Below are 17,660 nucleotides of genomic sequence, written 5' to 3'. Positions count from 1 at the left end.
CAAACTGGGCTGTTTATCAGAATCACCTAGAGAGCTTATCTAAAATACAGGTGCCCCAGAACTACTTCAGGCCCCGGGTCAATGACCTGGCCTCTGTCTTTAGCATTGCATTTCTGACGAGCTCCCCAAGTGCTTCCTAAATAGCCAGCCTAAAAGTCTCTAAAGGACCCACATTTGAGAATCACTAAATACAAATCTTTCTGTTTCTCATCTGCTTGTTTTTTTTAATTTGTTTGTCTGCTTATTGTTTTTGTTGTTCTTGGGGTGAGGAACCCAGGGCCCAGAGGCTCAGTGACCTTGCCTAGGGGTCACACGACTAGTCAAGTGTCAGAGTTGGGACTGGAAACCCAGTTCTGCTCTTCCCAGGGCATCAGTGTGAACGTAGCTCGACAGCGTGGCCAGCAGAGGCTGGTGGGCAAGACGCCGTCTGCACACCTGGTGACGTGTGCCCCAGGCTCCTGCAAAAGTCGCTCTGGCCAGGATGGACCTCTCAGAGGACCTACGAAGTTCAGGAGATTCTACCCCGACGCTTTGGAAGCATTGCTTGTGGGAGTGTCTAGAAAGCTGTCTCCGTCTCTGCACAAGCCCACCTCCCCAGGGCACAGATTGGACCCACCAAGACCGGAGCAGGTGCCAGGGCTCGGCCCTGGAATACAGCTGGTCTGTCCAATCTACCTTCTGCCCTGCGACAGCACCCTCCCTGGGAATCCTGCTGTTACACAACCGGTTCAGTTGTTGTAGACAGTGAACTTCACCTGTCAGTGCCTTCAGTTATATGGCCCATTTAATTTTATTAAAAACTTTTATTCTAAAAAAGAAAAGAAACCCAAACCACTTTTTCCCCCAGTTTTGTTGAGATATAATTGACATACAGCACCGTCTAAGTTTCAGGTGTACAGCATAATGATTTGACTCAGATACCTCCTGAAATGACCACCACGGTAAGTTTAGTGGCCATCATCATCTCACATAGATACAGAGTCAAAGAAAAAAATTTTTTCCTTGCGATGAGAACTCCTAGGATTTACTCTCTTGATAACTTTCATAGATAACATACGGCAGTGTTAATTATGTTAATCACATTGTACATTACATCCCTAGTACTTGAAGTGGCCCATGTAAAAATGATTGTCCAGTAGGCTTCGGCCGGGGCACCGGCTATCTAATTACTTATTTGGCTCAGTGGAGAGGTGATAAGAGTGTGTAGTTTGGCCTGTCTCAGATTTCCAGGGGGTCTGGCTAATTGCTACTGGGAGTAGGAGAACTACTAACCTAGGATGTAATACATTTGTTAATTTCCTCCTGCAAGATAATCCTGATGTTTCTCTTCCATCCCTCCCCCTTCCTGGAGTTTCTCAATCTAATATTCTAACTTATTTCGAGATCAAATAGGTAGAAATTTTCCATATTGTACCCACCCTTGGTACTCATTTAACATGGATTCCAGTATGATGTCCTCATTGGCTTACCTAAATTATGCCTATTGGTGTGTGTCGGGGGATCATGAGGTAAGTAATCAGAGAGATACAGGGGCAAGGGCAATGTAAAATCATCTATTTCCACTGCACACGTCTTTGTGTATGTGGTGTCTCTATTTCTTTATTCCCATTCAGATATAAATACAAACTTTTCTGTTCAGTTAAGAGCAAACATGTCAGTATATGTTAATAACTAAAGATTCCAAGGTCTAGGAACCATATGACCTGAATTCCATCCTTACCCATGGTGTGAACTTACTGCCAGCTCTGAGCTAGCCTCTGCCCCTGCCTCTCTGGATCTTACATTCTCCATCCGCAGAATGAACGGCTGACTGAATAGCTGCTAAGGCTTCCTCCTACTCTAACATTTGAGAGTTGCATCTCTCTAATGATGCAAACAACCCTACCCAAAAGCCACACTTTTAACTCCCATTCGATTGTAAAAACATTGCCCATTCAAGTAATAAGAGTAGGAAATCAAAAGCAGAGAAATGTGTTTACAGCTGTCTTTTAGAAGTTGCAAATTCAAATGTCTACAGGTGACAGGCTTGCATGCAAATGGGTGAAGCCAACCATGAGCACGTATCTTGGGAACTAAGGAGCACATGCCCCGTCTACAGAGGGCAACTTGTCAGCTCCAGTCTACTGTCGCCATGCAGGAATGCAAGTCACCATATCATCAAGAGAAGTCAGACACCCAGCCTTTTCTGTTAGATTTCCTGATAGTTAAATCTCCGCCACACGCGTCTTACCCTTCTGCCTTTTTGAATCATCACCTCCATGTTGGTTTGTCCTCAGGACTCTAACCGTAGCTGCCTTGGCTTCCTCCTCCTGTTACCACTCCCGGTATTCTGCTGACTGACACATCCGGACCCCTCTGCAGGGCTGTGGAACCAGCTAGCCACCTTCCTAGGGGACCCTCCACTCGGACGCTGGCAGGCGTTTCAAGCTCTGTGTGCCGGAACACTGGCCGTTGTCTTTACCCCTGAACTTGCCATCCCTCTTTTGTTCCCTCCCATCCACTCAGTTGTTTGTGCCAGAAACAGGGAAGATGCAGCCACCTTCTCTCTCATCCTCATTTAATCAGCCAAAAGTTTTGTAGATTTCACATCTGAACATGCTTTCCATATGTTTCCACTTTCCCATCCTCTCTGTAAGTGCCTCAGTTCTCACAATACCTCTTGCCTTAGTTACTGCATCAGCCTCCTACCTGGCCCTCCTGTTCTGGTCCGGTGACCTCCAGTCCACCTCTAGCCTGCTCCTGAGGGATCTTTCTAAGACCTATTCCCTCATCACTACACTGCTTTTAACACTCTTCCACACTTATCCCCCTGGTCTATAAGGTAACGTTCAAAATCCTTACTTTGCAAATACGGCCTTTTGTCTGCCCCTGCTCGTGCCTCTGCCCTGTTCTTGCAGTTCCCGAACACATCTCATCAAGGCAGGGGTGCAGAACCACCAGGGGTCCCCAGAACACAGCGCGCTGTGTGCTGGAAACTGACGTTGACTCCACCTGGATTACCTCACTCCCCTTCCGCATTGAGCAGACCCTTTCCAGTCCTTCTGATAGCCTTTAATTTAAAAAACAAACAGACTTTGTTTTAGAACAGTTTCATGTTCACAGCAAAATTCAGTGGAAGGTAGAGGGCTTTCCCGTGTACCCCATCTCCACACGTGCCTAAGCCTCCTCCATTATCAGCATCCCGCACCAGGATGGTGCATTTCTTATACTCGATGAACCGACATTGACACATCATAATCACAGAGTCCACAGTTCGCGTTAGGGTTCACTCTTTTTTTTTTAAATTTTTATTTCATACTGGAGTATACTTGATCTACAGTGCTGTGTTAGTTTCAGGTGTATGGCAAAGTGCTTCAGTTATCCATATATCTATTCCTTTTCAGATTCTAGTTCCCATATAGGTTGTCACAGAGTGTCGAGTAGGGTTCCCTGTTCTGTACAATAGGTCCTTGTTGATTATTTTATATGTAGTCGTGTGTGTATGTTAATCCCAGCCTCCTAATTTATCCCTCCCCCGCACCTTCCCCCTTTGGTAACCATGAGTTTGTTTTCTAAGTCTGTAAGTCCATTTCTATTTTGTGAATAAGTTCATTTGTATCCTTTTTTTACATTTCACATAAAAGAGATATCATGGGATATTTGTCTTTCTCTGGCTGACTTAAGGGTTCACTCTTGGTGTTGTACGTTCTATAAGTTTGGACAAATGGGTGAAGACATGTATCCACCATGATAGTATCATACAAAGTAGTTTCACTGCCCTGAAAAACCTCTGTGCTCTGCCTGTTCCTCCCAAGTAGCCTTTCTCCTCCCAGTTAACTTCTAATCTTCTCAAATGAAGAAACAAAGAAACTGTCTAGTATTGCCAGTGCCTAGCACAGTTGCTTGCCATGTCCTTTATTATTAACAAGTGTTTGGTGAATGAATGAATGAGTTAGCAAGTCATTTAAAAACCAAGTCATAGAATTGACCCAAAGGGGAAAGCATAATTCATTAAGCATCTTTGCGTCTTCTCCCACCTGCTCCCTCATGTGTATGATAAAATTCATCTGACTGCAGTAGATTTCCTGCCGAGCAGCAATTAGACCCGCTGGAAATCTGCCCAGTTTAAACTTTGAAACATCCACACGCATTTACCAAAATGTGCACATTTCTCCAGTGTGTGTGCGTTATTCTCAACCCGCTGTAATTCGCTTCTTCTAAAGACGATCCTTGCTGGCTGGTTTGGGTTTTGTTTTTAATAAAATTCATCCTTCTTCCTTAAAAAGGAAGCCTGAGTTTCAGAGCACACAAGACAGTCAGGGAGTGATTTAAAGTAAAAAGGCTGAACCCCTCACAGCTGCCCACCCGCTGCTCGCCTGTTCTGAGTTGGATGGTGGCCCAGGGGCTCTTGTCTCCTTGTCACAGACTTGTCTGGAAGGCGGCCAGAGCCCTGCCCTTGGAGAGGCCGCAGTTCTCATTGCTGGAAAGAACAGGTCAGGGAGAGGACTCAGCTGAGGCTGGGGGGTGCAGGTGTGAGGCTGTGGAGCTCGTGGACTTGGTCACTGACCTGCTCTGACAACGACGGTACAGAGCAATCCTGGGCTGGGCAACGGAAGGAGGAACCTGGGGGCCACGTACATTGATAGAATCGTGGAGTTTTGTCTTTGAGTGGTTCCCAGAGACCACCTACATTGCTGAGTTGTTGGATGCAAATCAAAATCTCCCTCAAGCTTCCCCACACATTGTCTTTTCTTCTCCTCTAGTCATCCCCGAGGGGATGCAGCATTTTGGAAACATCTGGAGGGCCCTGGTCCGCTCACTCATGCACTCTCTCACTCACTCAGAGTAAGTAAGCGAGACTTAACCATCCCAGACAGCGTGGTGGAGAGAACCCCAGCTCTGGTGCTATACAGGCCTGGTTGGGGCCTACTCAAGTCCTTTGAGTTTGTTTCCTCATCAGTAAAATACACCTCAGAGTTGTCCCAGGGATTAATGAGCTGGTGTGTTTTTGTTTTTGTTAAAATTTATTTATTAATCTACTTAGTTTTGGCTGCATTGGGTCTTCATTGCAGTGTGTGGGCTTCTCATTGCAGTGGCTTCTCTTGTTGCAGAGCATGGGCTCTAGGCGAGTGGGCTTCAGTAGCTGTGGCTTGCGGGCTCAGTAGTTGTGGCACGTGGGCTCAGCAGTTGTGGCGCATGGGCTCAGTTGCTCCACGGTATGTGGGATCTTCCCGGACCAGGGCTCGAACCTATGTCCCCTGCATTGGCAGGCGGATTCTTAACCACTGTGCCACCAGGGAAGCCCTGAGCTGGTGAGTTTGAGGGTCACAAAGTGACTGCCGTTTCATCTACTCTTCTGGGTTTCAGCTGGTGAATTTTTATGCATGTCCTTGGTTAGTGGAATTATGCTTAGGAAGTCCTAACACTGCTCTTTCTATGTTAAATGCCTTTTAGAAAATACTTCAACTTTACATCTTCCTCTCTGTCACCTCCAGGCATAGAGTCTTCAGGCTCTAGGTGTGACCTTATTTAAGATGAACCCACCTTGAGAGCAAGACCATCTCGGCCACAATGTTTGTCAGAGAAAAGAAGCTCCATGATCAGAGAGGAGAAGGTGAGGGAGGGAGAGGAGGGCAAAGGAGGGAAGAAGGAAGGTATGTCACTAGCAAGTTGAGCGGGTGGTCCCAGGCAGGGACGAGGTGCAGAGCTCGTGTTTGCTTTCCTGTGGAGTATTGCCATCCGTGCTGAGGTGGGCCTCGGCCATTTGGAGCCACCCAGGCATGGTGGCAACGAGGGGCCAGGTCCATGTTACAGAGAGTGGCTCACACTGACCGCATCTCTGCAAAGCCCCACCACCGATTTTGGTAACAAATGATCCATGCTGCTGTTGGAAAACTCTTTGGATAGAAATTGGCCAGTTTTAGCAGATGCCCTCAAGTTCTGGAATCACGAGTTTCCACCTTCCTTTTCCCATCACTCCTTCTCAATTCTCTCTGCCTGTCTATTTCCACCTTCTAGCAGTCATACTTTTACTTTTAGGTGGTTAACATTTGCCCGTGTTTTATTCATAACTGGATTCTAAAACCTGTACATCAGTAAGTAGGGTTTACGCTATTATAGCTATAAAAATATTCTTCAGTGCTGGGCCAGGCAGTTGGTTAGGGTTACATTTCCTTCTAAGCAGGTCCAACTTCATGACCCGGAGGCACTTGAAGAGAATGTATTTAGCGTCAAAGGCAAATGCAAACTCCTTTTATACACTCAGAAAGCTGCCAATTTAAAATCATGTCATGCTATGCTTTACTTCATATTTGGACCTGACTTTCTTGATAGACTTTTATTTTTCTTAGAGTTCCCGTTACGTTTGTTTGTTCGTTTTTAAGTGTCACGCTGCTTCATCACAGTCTTGAGTTTGCAAGAGTCTTGCATCTACATCTGCACAATGATGACAGACATTCTGTTTTTCTCGTTTTGCCTTCTGGACTGACTCTTCTCGAGATCTGAGGTTTACCTGCCACCCCCGGGGAGTTTTCGTCACTCCTTCCCTGCTTTCTCTTGTGTGGTTTACGCCTTCATTTTGCTGGACTTCAGTCACATTAACTTCTCCCCTTCCCTAAAGAGACAATAAAAAGTAAGTTGTCTGATATCTTGAAGATATCTTGAAATATGTGTATTTTTTTTTAAACATTGCAGCTGAGTGCTAGTTTCTCTGCGTGTAGAATTCTTTAGTGAACATTGTTTTCTCCAGAACTTTTAGGGAAAGTTCAGTGTCTCCTAGGGTCTAGTTTGGCTGACGTCACTCTGACTTATACACTTTTGTAGGTAACTGCTTTCTTTTTTCTTTTCAAACATCTCTCTTCGTCTTTGATATTCTGAGATGCTCTACTCATGTTTCCGTGTGTAGGTCTTTGTAAGAGGTAGTCTTCATTTGGTAAGTTCTTTCCATCTGAAGACTCATCTCCTTGAGACCTGAGGAATTTTTTTTTTTTTTTAAGCATTCCTCATCTCTTCCCCTTCATTTATTTCTCTTCTTTCTGGAATCCTAGGAGTTGAATGTTGGGTCTCCTAAATTGTTCATCTATATCTCATAATTTCTGTCTTTGTGTTTTTATGACACGGGTAATTCTGGCATTTTTCTACTAATTAGAGAAGCTTGTATATTGTATAATGTATATTGTAACAGCAACAACAAAAATTACAAGTAGGAGTAATTACAAGACGGATTCAGGCCTTGGGGGAGGCAGGAGGGAACTGAATTGAGGGAGCAAATGAAGGCTTTATCTTTGGGAAGGAGGAGAGATGCTTCTTATTGACAAGATAGTCAAGGAGTCAAGTTAAGATACAGAATAATGTTATAGTACAGAGGGGAGATGTTGACTCAAGTTTCGGGGCCTTGATAATCTTATAAAGTAGAAGGTGAGGTCCTCTACTTAGACTGAAGACTGGAGGGTATGAAAAGGGATGAAACATCTGCTGAAGCAACAGATGGTGAATGGAAGTTTGACCCAGAAGCCCTGAAGACCCATCTGACATACACAAGATGTATTTGTAGTGGGACCGGTTGGCCAGGTTTTGTAACGTCCAATATTTAGGGGCCGCGAGCAGGAGGGGGATTGAAATTTGACGGCAAGCATGGTAACAGGACACGGATGAGAGGACTCAACCGAGGCAAAATATTTCCATCAGTGATGTTAATGCGAGAAATGAGCTCAGTAATCTTGACTTTATCCAAGTCGGGGACTCAGTGTCCTTCCCCTCTCCCTTGATCACCGTCACCATGCCAAAGGGTGTCCCAGGAAGAACTGAGACCAAGAGGAAGCTGGGAGCTTTCGGTCCCCAGATTTGAGGGTCTCTGCTACAATCTTTCCATTTACATCAAGTCCGTGTCCAAACATGATCCTTGGGTCACCATCATAAAACCAGTCATTTCTGCTCGCTCACAGAATTTCCAGCTTGGATCTAGGGGCGTGGTCCAGATAAGCCAACTTCACCCACTTTCGTGGACTTTAGAACGTTGAAGCTGTTTAGAGGTCCAGCTCAATGCTTTTGAAATGGTCTCATTTGGGGTGGTGGTGTTGTTAATGAAATACCTTTTTTTTTTTTTTTTTTTTTGCGGTACGTGGGCCTCTCACTGTTGTGGCCTCTCCCGTTGCGGAGCACAGGCTCTGGAAGCGCAGGCTCAGCGGCCATGGCTCAGGGGCCCAGCCGCTCCGCGGCACGTGGGATCTTCCCAGACCGGGGCACGAACCCGTGTCCCCTGCATCAGTAGGCGGACTGTCAACCACTGCGCCACCAGGGAAGCCCTGAAATACCTTTTTTAAATGAACTCTTCGATGGAACCCAACCCATAGAGTGAAGTGCAGCTGCCCCCTTGTGGAGCAGGGGTCTGCCCTGCATCATCACCACAGACCCACAGGATTTCCCCTTACTTTTTTTTTTTTTTTTTTTGCTGTACGTGGGCCCCTCACTGTTGTGGCCTCTCCTGTTACGGAGCACAGGTTCCAGACACGCAAGCTCAGCGGCCATGGCTCACGGGCCCAGCCGCTCCGCGGCCTGTGGGATCTTCCCGGACCAGGGCTCAAACCTGCCTCTCCTGCATTCGCAGGCAGATTCTTAACCACTGCGCCACCAGGGAATCCCCTCCCCTTACTTTATAATCGATGAAACTGAGGCCAAAAGAGGGCAGGAGAGGTCAGAACTGCACCCAGACCCCCTGTGTTGTGTTCTCTTGTACTGTCTCCCTGCCACCGAGAAGCATCAGGTTCTGGACCCGAAAGAGCTGTGGATAAATCCAGACCTTTGACATTCTAGCCTCCGTCGGCATGAAAGGGGATATCTCAGGAGAGTTTTAATCCTAGGCTTTTTTACCTTAGCCTCTTATGAAATCCCTCGGTCATAGGGGAGTTAACTGCTCGTGTTCTGGTCCCACAGATGCGTATGTGCCCTTCAGATAAACTGCAAGTTCATTATGAAGATTTTCCAGCCTACTGTCCTTGGCGCTGCTGGGTACCATGTTTCCTTCATGACAAATAGGGCTCTTCTTGCAATATGGTGATCATTCTCTGCCTTTTCCTGGTATGTTAGTGATCATTAAATTAGGAATGGTCTTTGATAGGCATGCAAGTAAAAGCAGTTTGTTGTAATTTACCAAATTAAATAAAGTGTCTTAATTAATTGTAAAGTCATTTTAAAATTGTATCTGTATCCTCTGTATAGTTTTAATTTAAAATGAATTGATTGGCATTATTAGGGAAATGTGATTTCATTAATTAAAAGTGCATTTGTGTTTTGACATAATGCTTATTTTTAAGAGGTAGATGTTAGCTTAAGTTTTAAGTGGTGATTTTTTTATTTTTTCAGGAGAATTTTGTCAGAAAATCAAACTATGCTTAGGCATATTTAAACATGTTCCAGTCATTTAGAAAACAACTTCCCTCTGAGAACTCTTCAAAATCATGATTAGTTTTTGTGGGTCTTTGTTAAAGTTTGCAACGTGCTTGAGTCTGTGATTGGGGAAGGGTTTCTGAAAATATATATTTTTTTATACAAAATCATGTAAATCTCTAAAAACGAGCGTTTTCTTGTGCTGTACTGAAAGTAATTTGTAGGTCTTCTTTTCAAATTGTTTGGAGCAAGTTCACTAAGTACCTGAGAAAATTAGATGGGGGTTATGATCACATGCTATTTCTGGCTTATAATAGTGTTACTAGGTTGACAATGTACTTCATGTACCAAAATTTCGGTTTCAAGTTTTCAAAAAAAAATAAAAAAGAAAGAAAAGAAACCAGATCCGCCATCATCAAAGGACAGAGATGTATCATCAGAAAGATGTGCTATAGATAATACAGAAAATGTGTTATAGATGATATAGGCAATATGGAACGTGACTTCCAAAAGACTTTTGAGCCATGAAGCACGAAGTACTTGGACTACATGCTTTATATATTTCAGTGGTGGAGTGCTAATTCAAGACTCCAGCCAGGCTGCTCTATAGCCTAAACTCTTATTGTTACCAAGGCCAAGCTCACTCTGCTCCCCTCACGACAGGCCGGTAAATCGGAGACAGAGGTGTTGCGGCAGGGAGTACGAGTGTATTCGGAAAGCCAGCCGGCAGACTGAGAAGATGGCAGACTAACGCCTCCAAAACACATCTTCTTGGGGTTTGGGTGCCAGTTTCTTTTATAGCACAGAGAGAGGGAGGAGATGAGGAAGTAAAGTAAAAAGGCCATAAGATTTGTAAATGTCCCCTGGGGATTTGTTAATTTCTTCTTTCTTGCAGCCATCCACATGTGGACAGGGTCAGGATGTTTCCCTGAACAAAGGCACTTTGGTGTAACATTCAGGCAGAGGGGCAGGGTTCCCGAGGCAGGCCATTGTGTATAGACAGTATCCTATTAGTGTATAGACAAGTGTCCTTTTAGTGAACAAAAGCAATGGGAAGCAAAGGTTAAAGTAAAAGAAACAGATGCAACATGTAGTCAGATCTGGCTCTTCCCTGTTACCTTCTTGCCTAAGAAATTGTCATTTACATCCTGTTCTTGGGAGTTTTTTCCATATTCACGAGGCCTCTTACACCACTGGTACTTAAATTCATGGAAGTTAAATGCAGAAGCAAATCAGCTCACTTTCTGGAGAACTTGAGGCAAAAAAGCTTGCTCGGGCTTCCCTGGTGGCGCAGTGGTTGAGAGTCCGCCTGCCGATGCAGGGGACACGGGTTCGTGCCCCGGTCCGGGAAGATCCCACATGCTGTGGAGCGGCTGGGCCCATGAGCCATGGCCGCTGAGCCTGCACGTCCGGGGCCTGTGCTCCGCAACGGGAGAGGTCACAGCAGTGAGAGGCCCGCGTACCGCAAAAACAAAAACAAAAAAACAAACAAAAAAAAGCTTGCTCGATTTCCTTCCCTCCCTCCCCCGCCTTTCTTTCCTCCTTTCTTCTTTTTCTCTTTCTTCTTCCTCTTTCTTGTTTCTTTTTTCGGTTATTATTCATTTACTTGATTTGTTCTTTTTTATTTTCTCCAGAGCATATTTTACCTATACCAATTTTTTTTTTTTTAAACTCTTCAGTTTTAGAGAGGAAAAGGCCTTTTTCATTGTCTGGGATCTTCTAGATTGATGGGTTTTCTTTACAATCTCTACAGGCAGCGTACTTACTGAAGACTCAGTTCATACGAGGGCCTGGGGTTCTCATGCGGGGCCTGGCGGCTGTAGTCACAGGCCCTCCCCTTCCCTGTCCCCTGTTCCTCAGCTTCAGTCTGTGGTTGCACAGTGAAACAATGGGAACAATGGGAAACAATGGGAACACCCCCGCCTTCCCCCCTGCTGCCTCCGGTCTCCTCCAAGGCCTCTCCCCTCCCTGAGATAACTTGCCCTGAGCCCAGTGATCTTTGGCTCCAGAAAGGAATTAACTGATGAACTCAGACAAGGCCTTAACCTCTTTGAGATTGCTTCCTTTTCTGTAAATGGAAATAACACGTATCAAGATGAGAAATTTTAAAAGATAATATATATGAGCACCTACGCACAGTTGCTGGCACGTAGGATGTGCTTAAATTGTTAGTTGCTTTCCCTTCCTTTTCTCTCCTTTTCTCTCCAGCTATCCCTCCACTTCCACCCCCTCACTTATTCCATCCTAGAAGCTCTGCCTTGGGACATCACCCCCAGCCCAAGCAGTGCCTAGAGGGCACACACAGCAGGAAAGGCTCCACTTCTCAGGGTGGAGGGAACGAGAGGCACCTGCCTTCTGTCTGAAGCTCTGGAAGTTCTTTCCCACCAGATCATAGTCAGGTTGGGTTTCTAGTCTAAGATATGCTAACGTGCAAAGAATCACCACAAAATAAAGGTAGCATTCGTTTTTTAGTATTTGTATTAAATTATTTTAAAATGACTGAAGGGAAATGGGCTCTTCTTTGAGTTTCAGTCTTTCAGGATTTATGGCAATTCCTATACAGCAATTCTCCCAACTTCGAAAAAGAAGTTATTTATTTGTTTATTTGTCTGTGCCGGGTCTCAGTTGCAGCGTGCGGGATCTAGTTCCCCGACCAGGGATCGAACCCGGGCCCCCTGCACTGGGAGCACAGAGTTTTAACACTGGATCACCATGGAAGTCCCCTCAAATAAGTTTTATTTCAAAAAATTCTCTTGTGAACCTGCCATTTGGGACTCGGAAGGCATTTTCCCATGTGCCCCTGGAAACGCAGGTCCAAACATGACTATTCCGTGGGTTCCACCTCAGCAGTCCATGAGCACAGTAACTTAGAGAAGCAAAGCTCCCTTCTGCTTAGAGCCTCTCACCCTTAAGCAGTCAGCATGGGATTCCTCCCACTGATGTAAGGAGACCCATCTAAGGAGCCCCATGTACTGTAGACATCAAGGAACTAAGGTGACAACAACACACCTTCGATCCCTGGCATTGCTGCCATTCCCCACCAGCAAATGCACATTTTAGACTCAGTTGCAACTTCACATCCTTGTGAAGATGGAAAACAGAATTCTCAAAGTTAATTGAAAAGTTAAAACATCCTCTACTCAAGGTCAAGCTCCTAACAGCCAATCTGATTATGTTAAAACGGTCTTTTGATGGGTTTGGTGAGGGAGGAATTGCATCAGATATAGCGTGCCTTTATTCGCCCTTTCTCCTGCCTAATGGGAGCACAGAAAAGTGTCTACCTTTCAAGACGGAATTCTGACTTTGGGGGTGGAGGGCGATGAGGCGTTAGCTAAGCGTCAGCAGCCAGCGGAAGTGCTGAAGTAGGAGTCAGCTTGCAGTGTGCATATCAAACTTCCGTTAATAGGACCATGGTGTGCTTTCAACGCTGGAGCTCGGGTCCTGAGTGGAAGGCTCACGTCCCCGTGTACGCTGCTTTAAGTGCATTGCCACACAGGTCTGTCAACACCTCCCCCGTTCTCAGGGCTAAGACGCTTTTAGGCAGAACCACCCAAATGCACAAGAGACATTGGACAGTATCTGTTTCACCCTGATTATCTTCTGTCCACGAAGCAGACAGAACTCTGGAATATAAATGGCAAGAGAGGGACATGCTTCCTCCCCGCTTTTTCCTGTTATGTTACTATTTCATTACACCAGCAACAGCAAGGAGTAGGAAATTCCAATGAAGGCTGTCCTTGCTAGAGATGTCTTTGTTGTAGGTTTAAACCTCACAAAGATTTCCCTAAACATTTTCCCTGTCGGTAACTGGGCTGAGGTTTTCAGTTTCAGAGTTGATTTGAGATTAGTCTGAATGGCTGGTTACCTTTATCTAACAGAGGGATACTCTTGGAGCTTGTGTTCTCAATCTTTTAAGTATTCAGGGTTTCCTTTTACTTGAAAGCATGTGGTTTGTGGCTACACCACCTCAAACTGTAGAAACACGCAGAATCGTAATGGGGTTTGGGGGCGGCCTGGGGTGGGAGGAAGGCAAAGCGATATCATCTATCAGATTTGTAGTTTAAAGCCTTCAGGTAAAGAACGCTGAAGTGAGAGTGCTTGGCGTGATTCTGACCTCTCCTTGGCCCCTTCTCCAGGTAAGAATGAGGCTCACTGGCCCTGTGTGTCCCCTCCGGGTCGGAGGTGCTCTGACCCCATCCTGCTCCACCCGGGGAGCAGTGATTGGTCCAGACCTGCGTGTGTGAGCTCATGCACGTGCGCAACCGGGATGCGCATGTGTGCAGGTGTCCGTGTGCGCCTTGTGCACGTGTCCGTGTGCGCTTTGTGCACGTGTCCGTGTGCCTTGTGCACGTGTCCGTGTACGCCTTGTGCGCATGTGTCGGTGTGCGCATTGGGAAGGGAGAAAGGAAAAGCATCAGGGAAGAAGAGGCAAGGAGAGTTTGGTTCCTTGTAACCGAGAAGCTAGAGGACAAAGGAACTGTGTACTTTTGGGGGTGGGGTGGGGAGGGAACCTGGCGGTGTTTGTCTTGTAATCAAGAGCTCAGTAGACCCTGGCAATGGGCACCAGCCCAGGACCCAGTGCTTCCCCACGTTAGCCCTCCTGTGTCCACACCCACATGGCCCTAAGGAGACATGTCACTCAGACCCTGCACCCTTCCATGAACGCCACATTCAGGGTACAGGACCCCGCAGTTCCCTCCCCAAATGACCCAAATCCACTTCCAAGGTGTGTATGGACCTCTTCCCCAGACCTGAGTCCTCACCATCCCAACCACCATGTAAAGGGTGCAGCAGCCCAGATTTGGGGGCAGGGGCTAAGAGGCACTGCTAGCGGCCAATTGGAGCAGGCAGCCCTGTGTGGACCGGGCCAGCCTCTGAGAGCCCCCAGCTGTGAGTGTGTTTCAATCAGCATTTCTCAAACTATCGGCCAGGATGACCTGCTTTGTTTCCATTTCCAGTCTCTTGCCAACTGATAAATACAATATAATAAAAATAAATGACTAGAAGAATGAAGTGGAACAGGAAGACGTACAGAGCACAAGCCTTAATGTTTTATTATTAGATGCAACAGACACGCAATTTTTCTGATAAACTGCTTTGAAAGTTTCTAAACACTCCGAGTTTCTGTTCTGACCTCATTGCAGACTGGCCGCTGTCCACAGACCACACTCAGGTAGCATTACCCTAAATGACAGTAGGGGTCAAATCTTGGACTTAACTTAAAATTATAAATATGTGTGTGTATCATTGCAAGGTTTTCATAGACTTTCTAGAAAAAAGAAAATCAATGAACATCATATTCAATTTGCATTACTTTAAAATTTATGTTTAAATCTTTTCCAGTGAACAAACACGCATGTTACATAGTTGTGATCCTTAACTGGGTGTTTATTCTGCTTTTTTATTTTGAAATATTTATTTATTTAATTATTTAGGCTGCACAGGGTCTTAGTTGCAGCGTGTGGGACCTAGCTCCCTGACCAGGGATCGAACCCGGGCCCCCTGCATTGGGAATTCGGAGTCTTAACCACTGGACCACCAGGGAGGTCCCTATTCTGCTTTTGTTCACTGGCCCTTTTCTCAGGTGTGCATCTCCGGCGCCACTGCCTGGGTCCCAGCCCTCCTCACCTCCCGCCTGGTCACTGCTCCAACCTCCACACTGTTCTCCCCTCTCCCCTCTGTTCTGCGTTCAAGTCAAACTCTACAAGGTGCCCAGAGCGGTCTTCCTAAGTCACAAACCCCATCTCGTTCCTTCCAGTGGGCTCACAGGTCTCATAGTACAGCGCCTACAGCCTTCTAAGGTCTGGCCTGGACCCTGCTTGCCTCTCTGACTTCATTTCTTATTTCCCACACCACCATCCTTCCCACCACACCACGTGTGCTCAGCCACGCTGAGTTCCTTGTGGTCCTGGAAGGTCCCTGCCTTTTCACACTTCCCGGGCTGTGGCCCTAATAAACCAGCTCTCTGCACCCAGCACTCAGTGAATGCTAGCGGTTAGTTCTTGCAGATAACAAGCTTCCCATTTTGCTGCATTTCCCCAGATATTTTTCTATCATAAACAGCACTGACTTAAGCATCTTTAGACTATTTGTCTTTTTTTTGATATAGGAATTAATTCTCCCAAATGGAATCATAGAGTCCAAGATTATGGACCTTATAAACATGGTTGCACATTGCCGACTTGTTTTCCAGAAAGGCTGAGCCACTTTCCAGTGTCAACAGCAATAAATCATGAATTTCAACTCAGAAATATGGTGCCAATATTGGCTCCAAGATAAGTTTCACACTAGAGTGTACAGTGAGTTCTTAGGTTTGTAACAGCTAATGTCAAACGAATTGGCTTTCTGCTTTGGATGTTAGTTCTGCAAAGGCAAGGGCCTGTCTTCCAACATTCTTTTTCCCTGAAAACAGTGGACACCTAATCAATACATGATGACGACAGTGGTGATGACACCCAGCCTGACGCTGAGGTGAGTAGAAGTTAAGATAAAAGGTTTGTTGAAGGAAGATGTCCCTCCTGATGTGCCCAGCAAAGGTGGAGCTGAAGAGTGACAAGGATAGCCAGGCATGCTAGTGGCGGAAGGTTGACGTGGTTGCGCCACCAGCAGCATCTTTGATTATTTGGGGTAAGGATATCTAATTAACACATGTGCTTGTTTTAATAGGACCAGCACGGTGAGCACTTTACATGTTTCCTGTTGAATCCCCTCCACAACGGTATGAGCTAACACCCGGGTGTTCTTATCCCTTTTTACTGATGAGACACTAAAGCCCACAGAGGTGAGATAACTTGCCCGAAGTGGCGGGTACACAGTGCACAGAGTGAAGCTGGGGTTCAATCCTGGGCGGCCCGGAGCCCTGACACCACCCTGTGACAGCACCGTGCTGAACTTCTACATTTGCCTCCCTTATAGTTCTCTTTTTGCGGTGGTTGGTATAGAAAAGTCGCAAGTTCAATACAAGTAACTTTTTTTCTGAGCCATTTGAAAGTAGTTGCCAGGCGCGCCCACCACCCCTGAATACAGTAGCACATCCCCTAAAACAAGGACACACTGCCAAATAATCACAATACAGCTATCGGGATCAGGACGTAAGCACTGACACATTACGGCCATGTAATCCTGAAACTTCGTTCAAAGTTCTCCATTTGTCCCAGTGGCACCCTTTGGAGTAAAAGGATCCCTTTGAGGCTCACGAGTGGCGAGTGGCTGTCTGATCCCTTGAGTGTCCTTCCTTTTAGAACAGCCCCTCCGTCTTTCCTGAACTCTCAGGACCCGGACACTTTTGAAGGGTACCAGACCTGTCATTTCATAGAATGGCCATCAGTCTGGGTTCTGCGGATGTTCCCTCGTGATTAGATTCGGTTCTCGTATCTTTGGGTTTTTTTTGTTTTTTTTTTTAAGTACAGTTCAGCAGTGTTAAGTATATTGACGTTGCTGTCCTAGACACTTCAGGTATAAGAAGGCAGTGGGAGGATGCCGGCTCCTTGGCCCCGCCTTCCCTCCCTCCTGTTCTCCCACTGGTGTAATCCCTCTGCCCTTTGCGGGGCCTCCCCAGGGCGTTGCCACGTGCCTTTCTTCCTGTGCCCCCTGTGTGTCTGCCCCCCGCCCCCGCCCAGAAAATATGCCTTCCTGGGAGCGCCTGGCTTGTAGTAGGTATTCAACCAGTGATGACCAAATATTCAGAATATTTGGGGATCATTATGGAATATAGAGTAATCTGATTTTTCAGGAGCATGAGAATATGTTCCCAAACTGATTGCTGCAGATGAAATCAGGGCTCCAGGAAGTCTTTATTGATTTACAGCCAAAACGTGACCTTCGGAGATTACCCCTGAGGGAAATTGAGCAAGATGATTATTTTATGTGCCCTCATAATGGAATTCACAGGGCACTCGGTGAGATTTTCTTGAAGCGCTTGTTCTGCCTGAAATCACAGAAAATATGAGGCCGATTTGGGAGTGGCCCGCTTTAGTTAATGCAGTCACATTTAAGAGAATGTAATGGAGTGTTGCACTGGCGTCACGCACGACGTGGAATTTTCTGGGTAGTTCCCTGAATTGGAAAAGATAGGATCTTGAGCCTTTGAAGGAGCCAGATCCCGAATCCTATGCGCCTGTGGAAAATTCGGTGGGCCAGGAGCCAGCCCAGGGTGCATCAGCTATTTGAACAGCAGGACCATTGTGGTGCCCTGACATGGGACAATATTGACAGAACAGTTCTGAGTTAAAATTCAGGTTTTATTGCTGTTGACACCGTGTACGAATTCCTTTTTGGCTTCTTTTCATAAACAGATG

At 46.1% G+C, this 17,660-nt stretch overlaps 1 protein-coding gene across 1 annotated transcript in view; it reads left to right on the top strand.

Annotated features, from left to right (window-relative positions):
- Window positions 1–17,660, top strand: part of RCAN1 (regulator of calcineurin 1) — a 95,882-nt gene that overhangs the window by 32,604 nt on the left and 45,618 nt on the right. The window lies entirely within an intron of this gene.

The sequence above is a fragment of the Orcinus orca genome, chromosome 5, assembly GCF_937001465.1.
Source record: "Orcinus orca chromosome 5, mOrcOrc1.1, whole genome shotgun sequence".
NCBI lineage: Eukaryota > Metazoa > Chordata > Mammalia > Artiodactyla > Delphinidae > Orcinus > Orcinus orca.
This window is presented reverse-complemented; position numbering and strand designations above follow the sequence as displayed.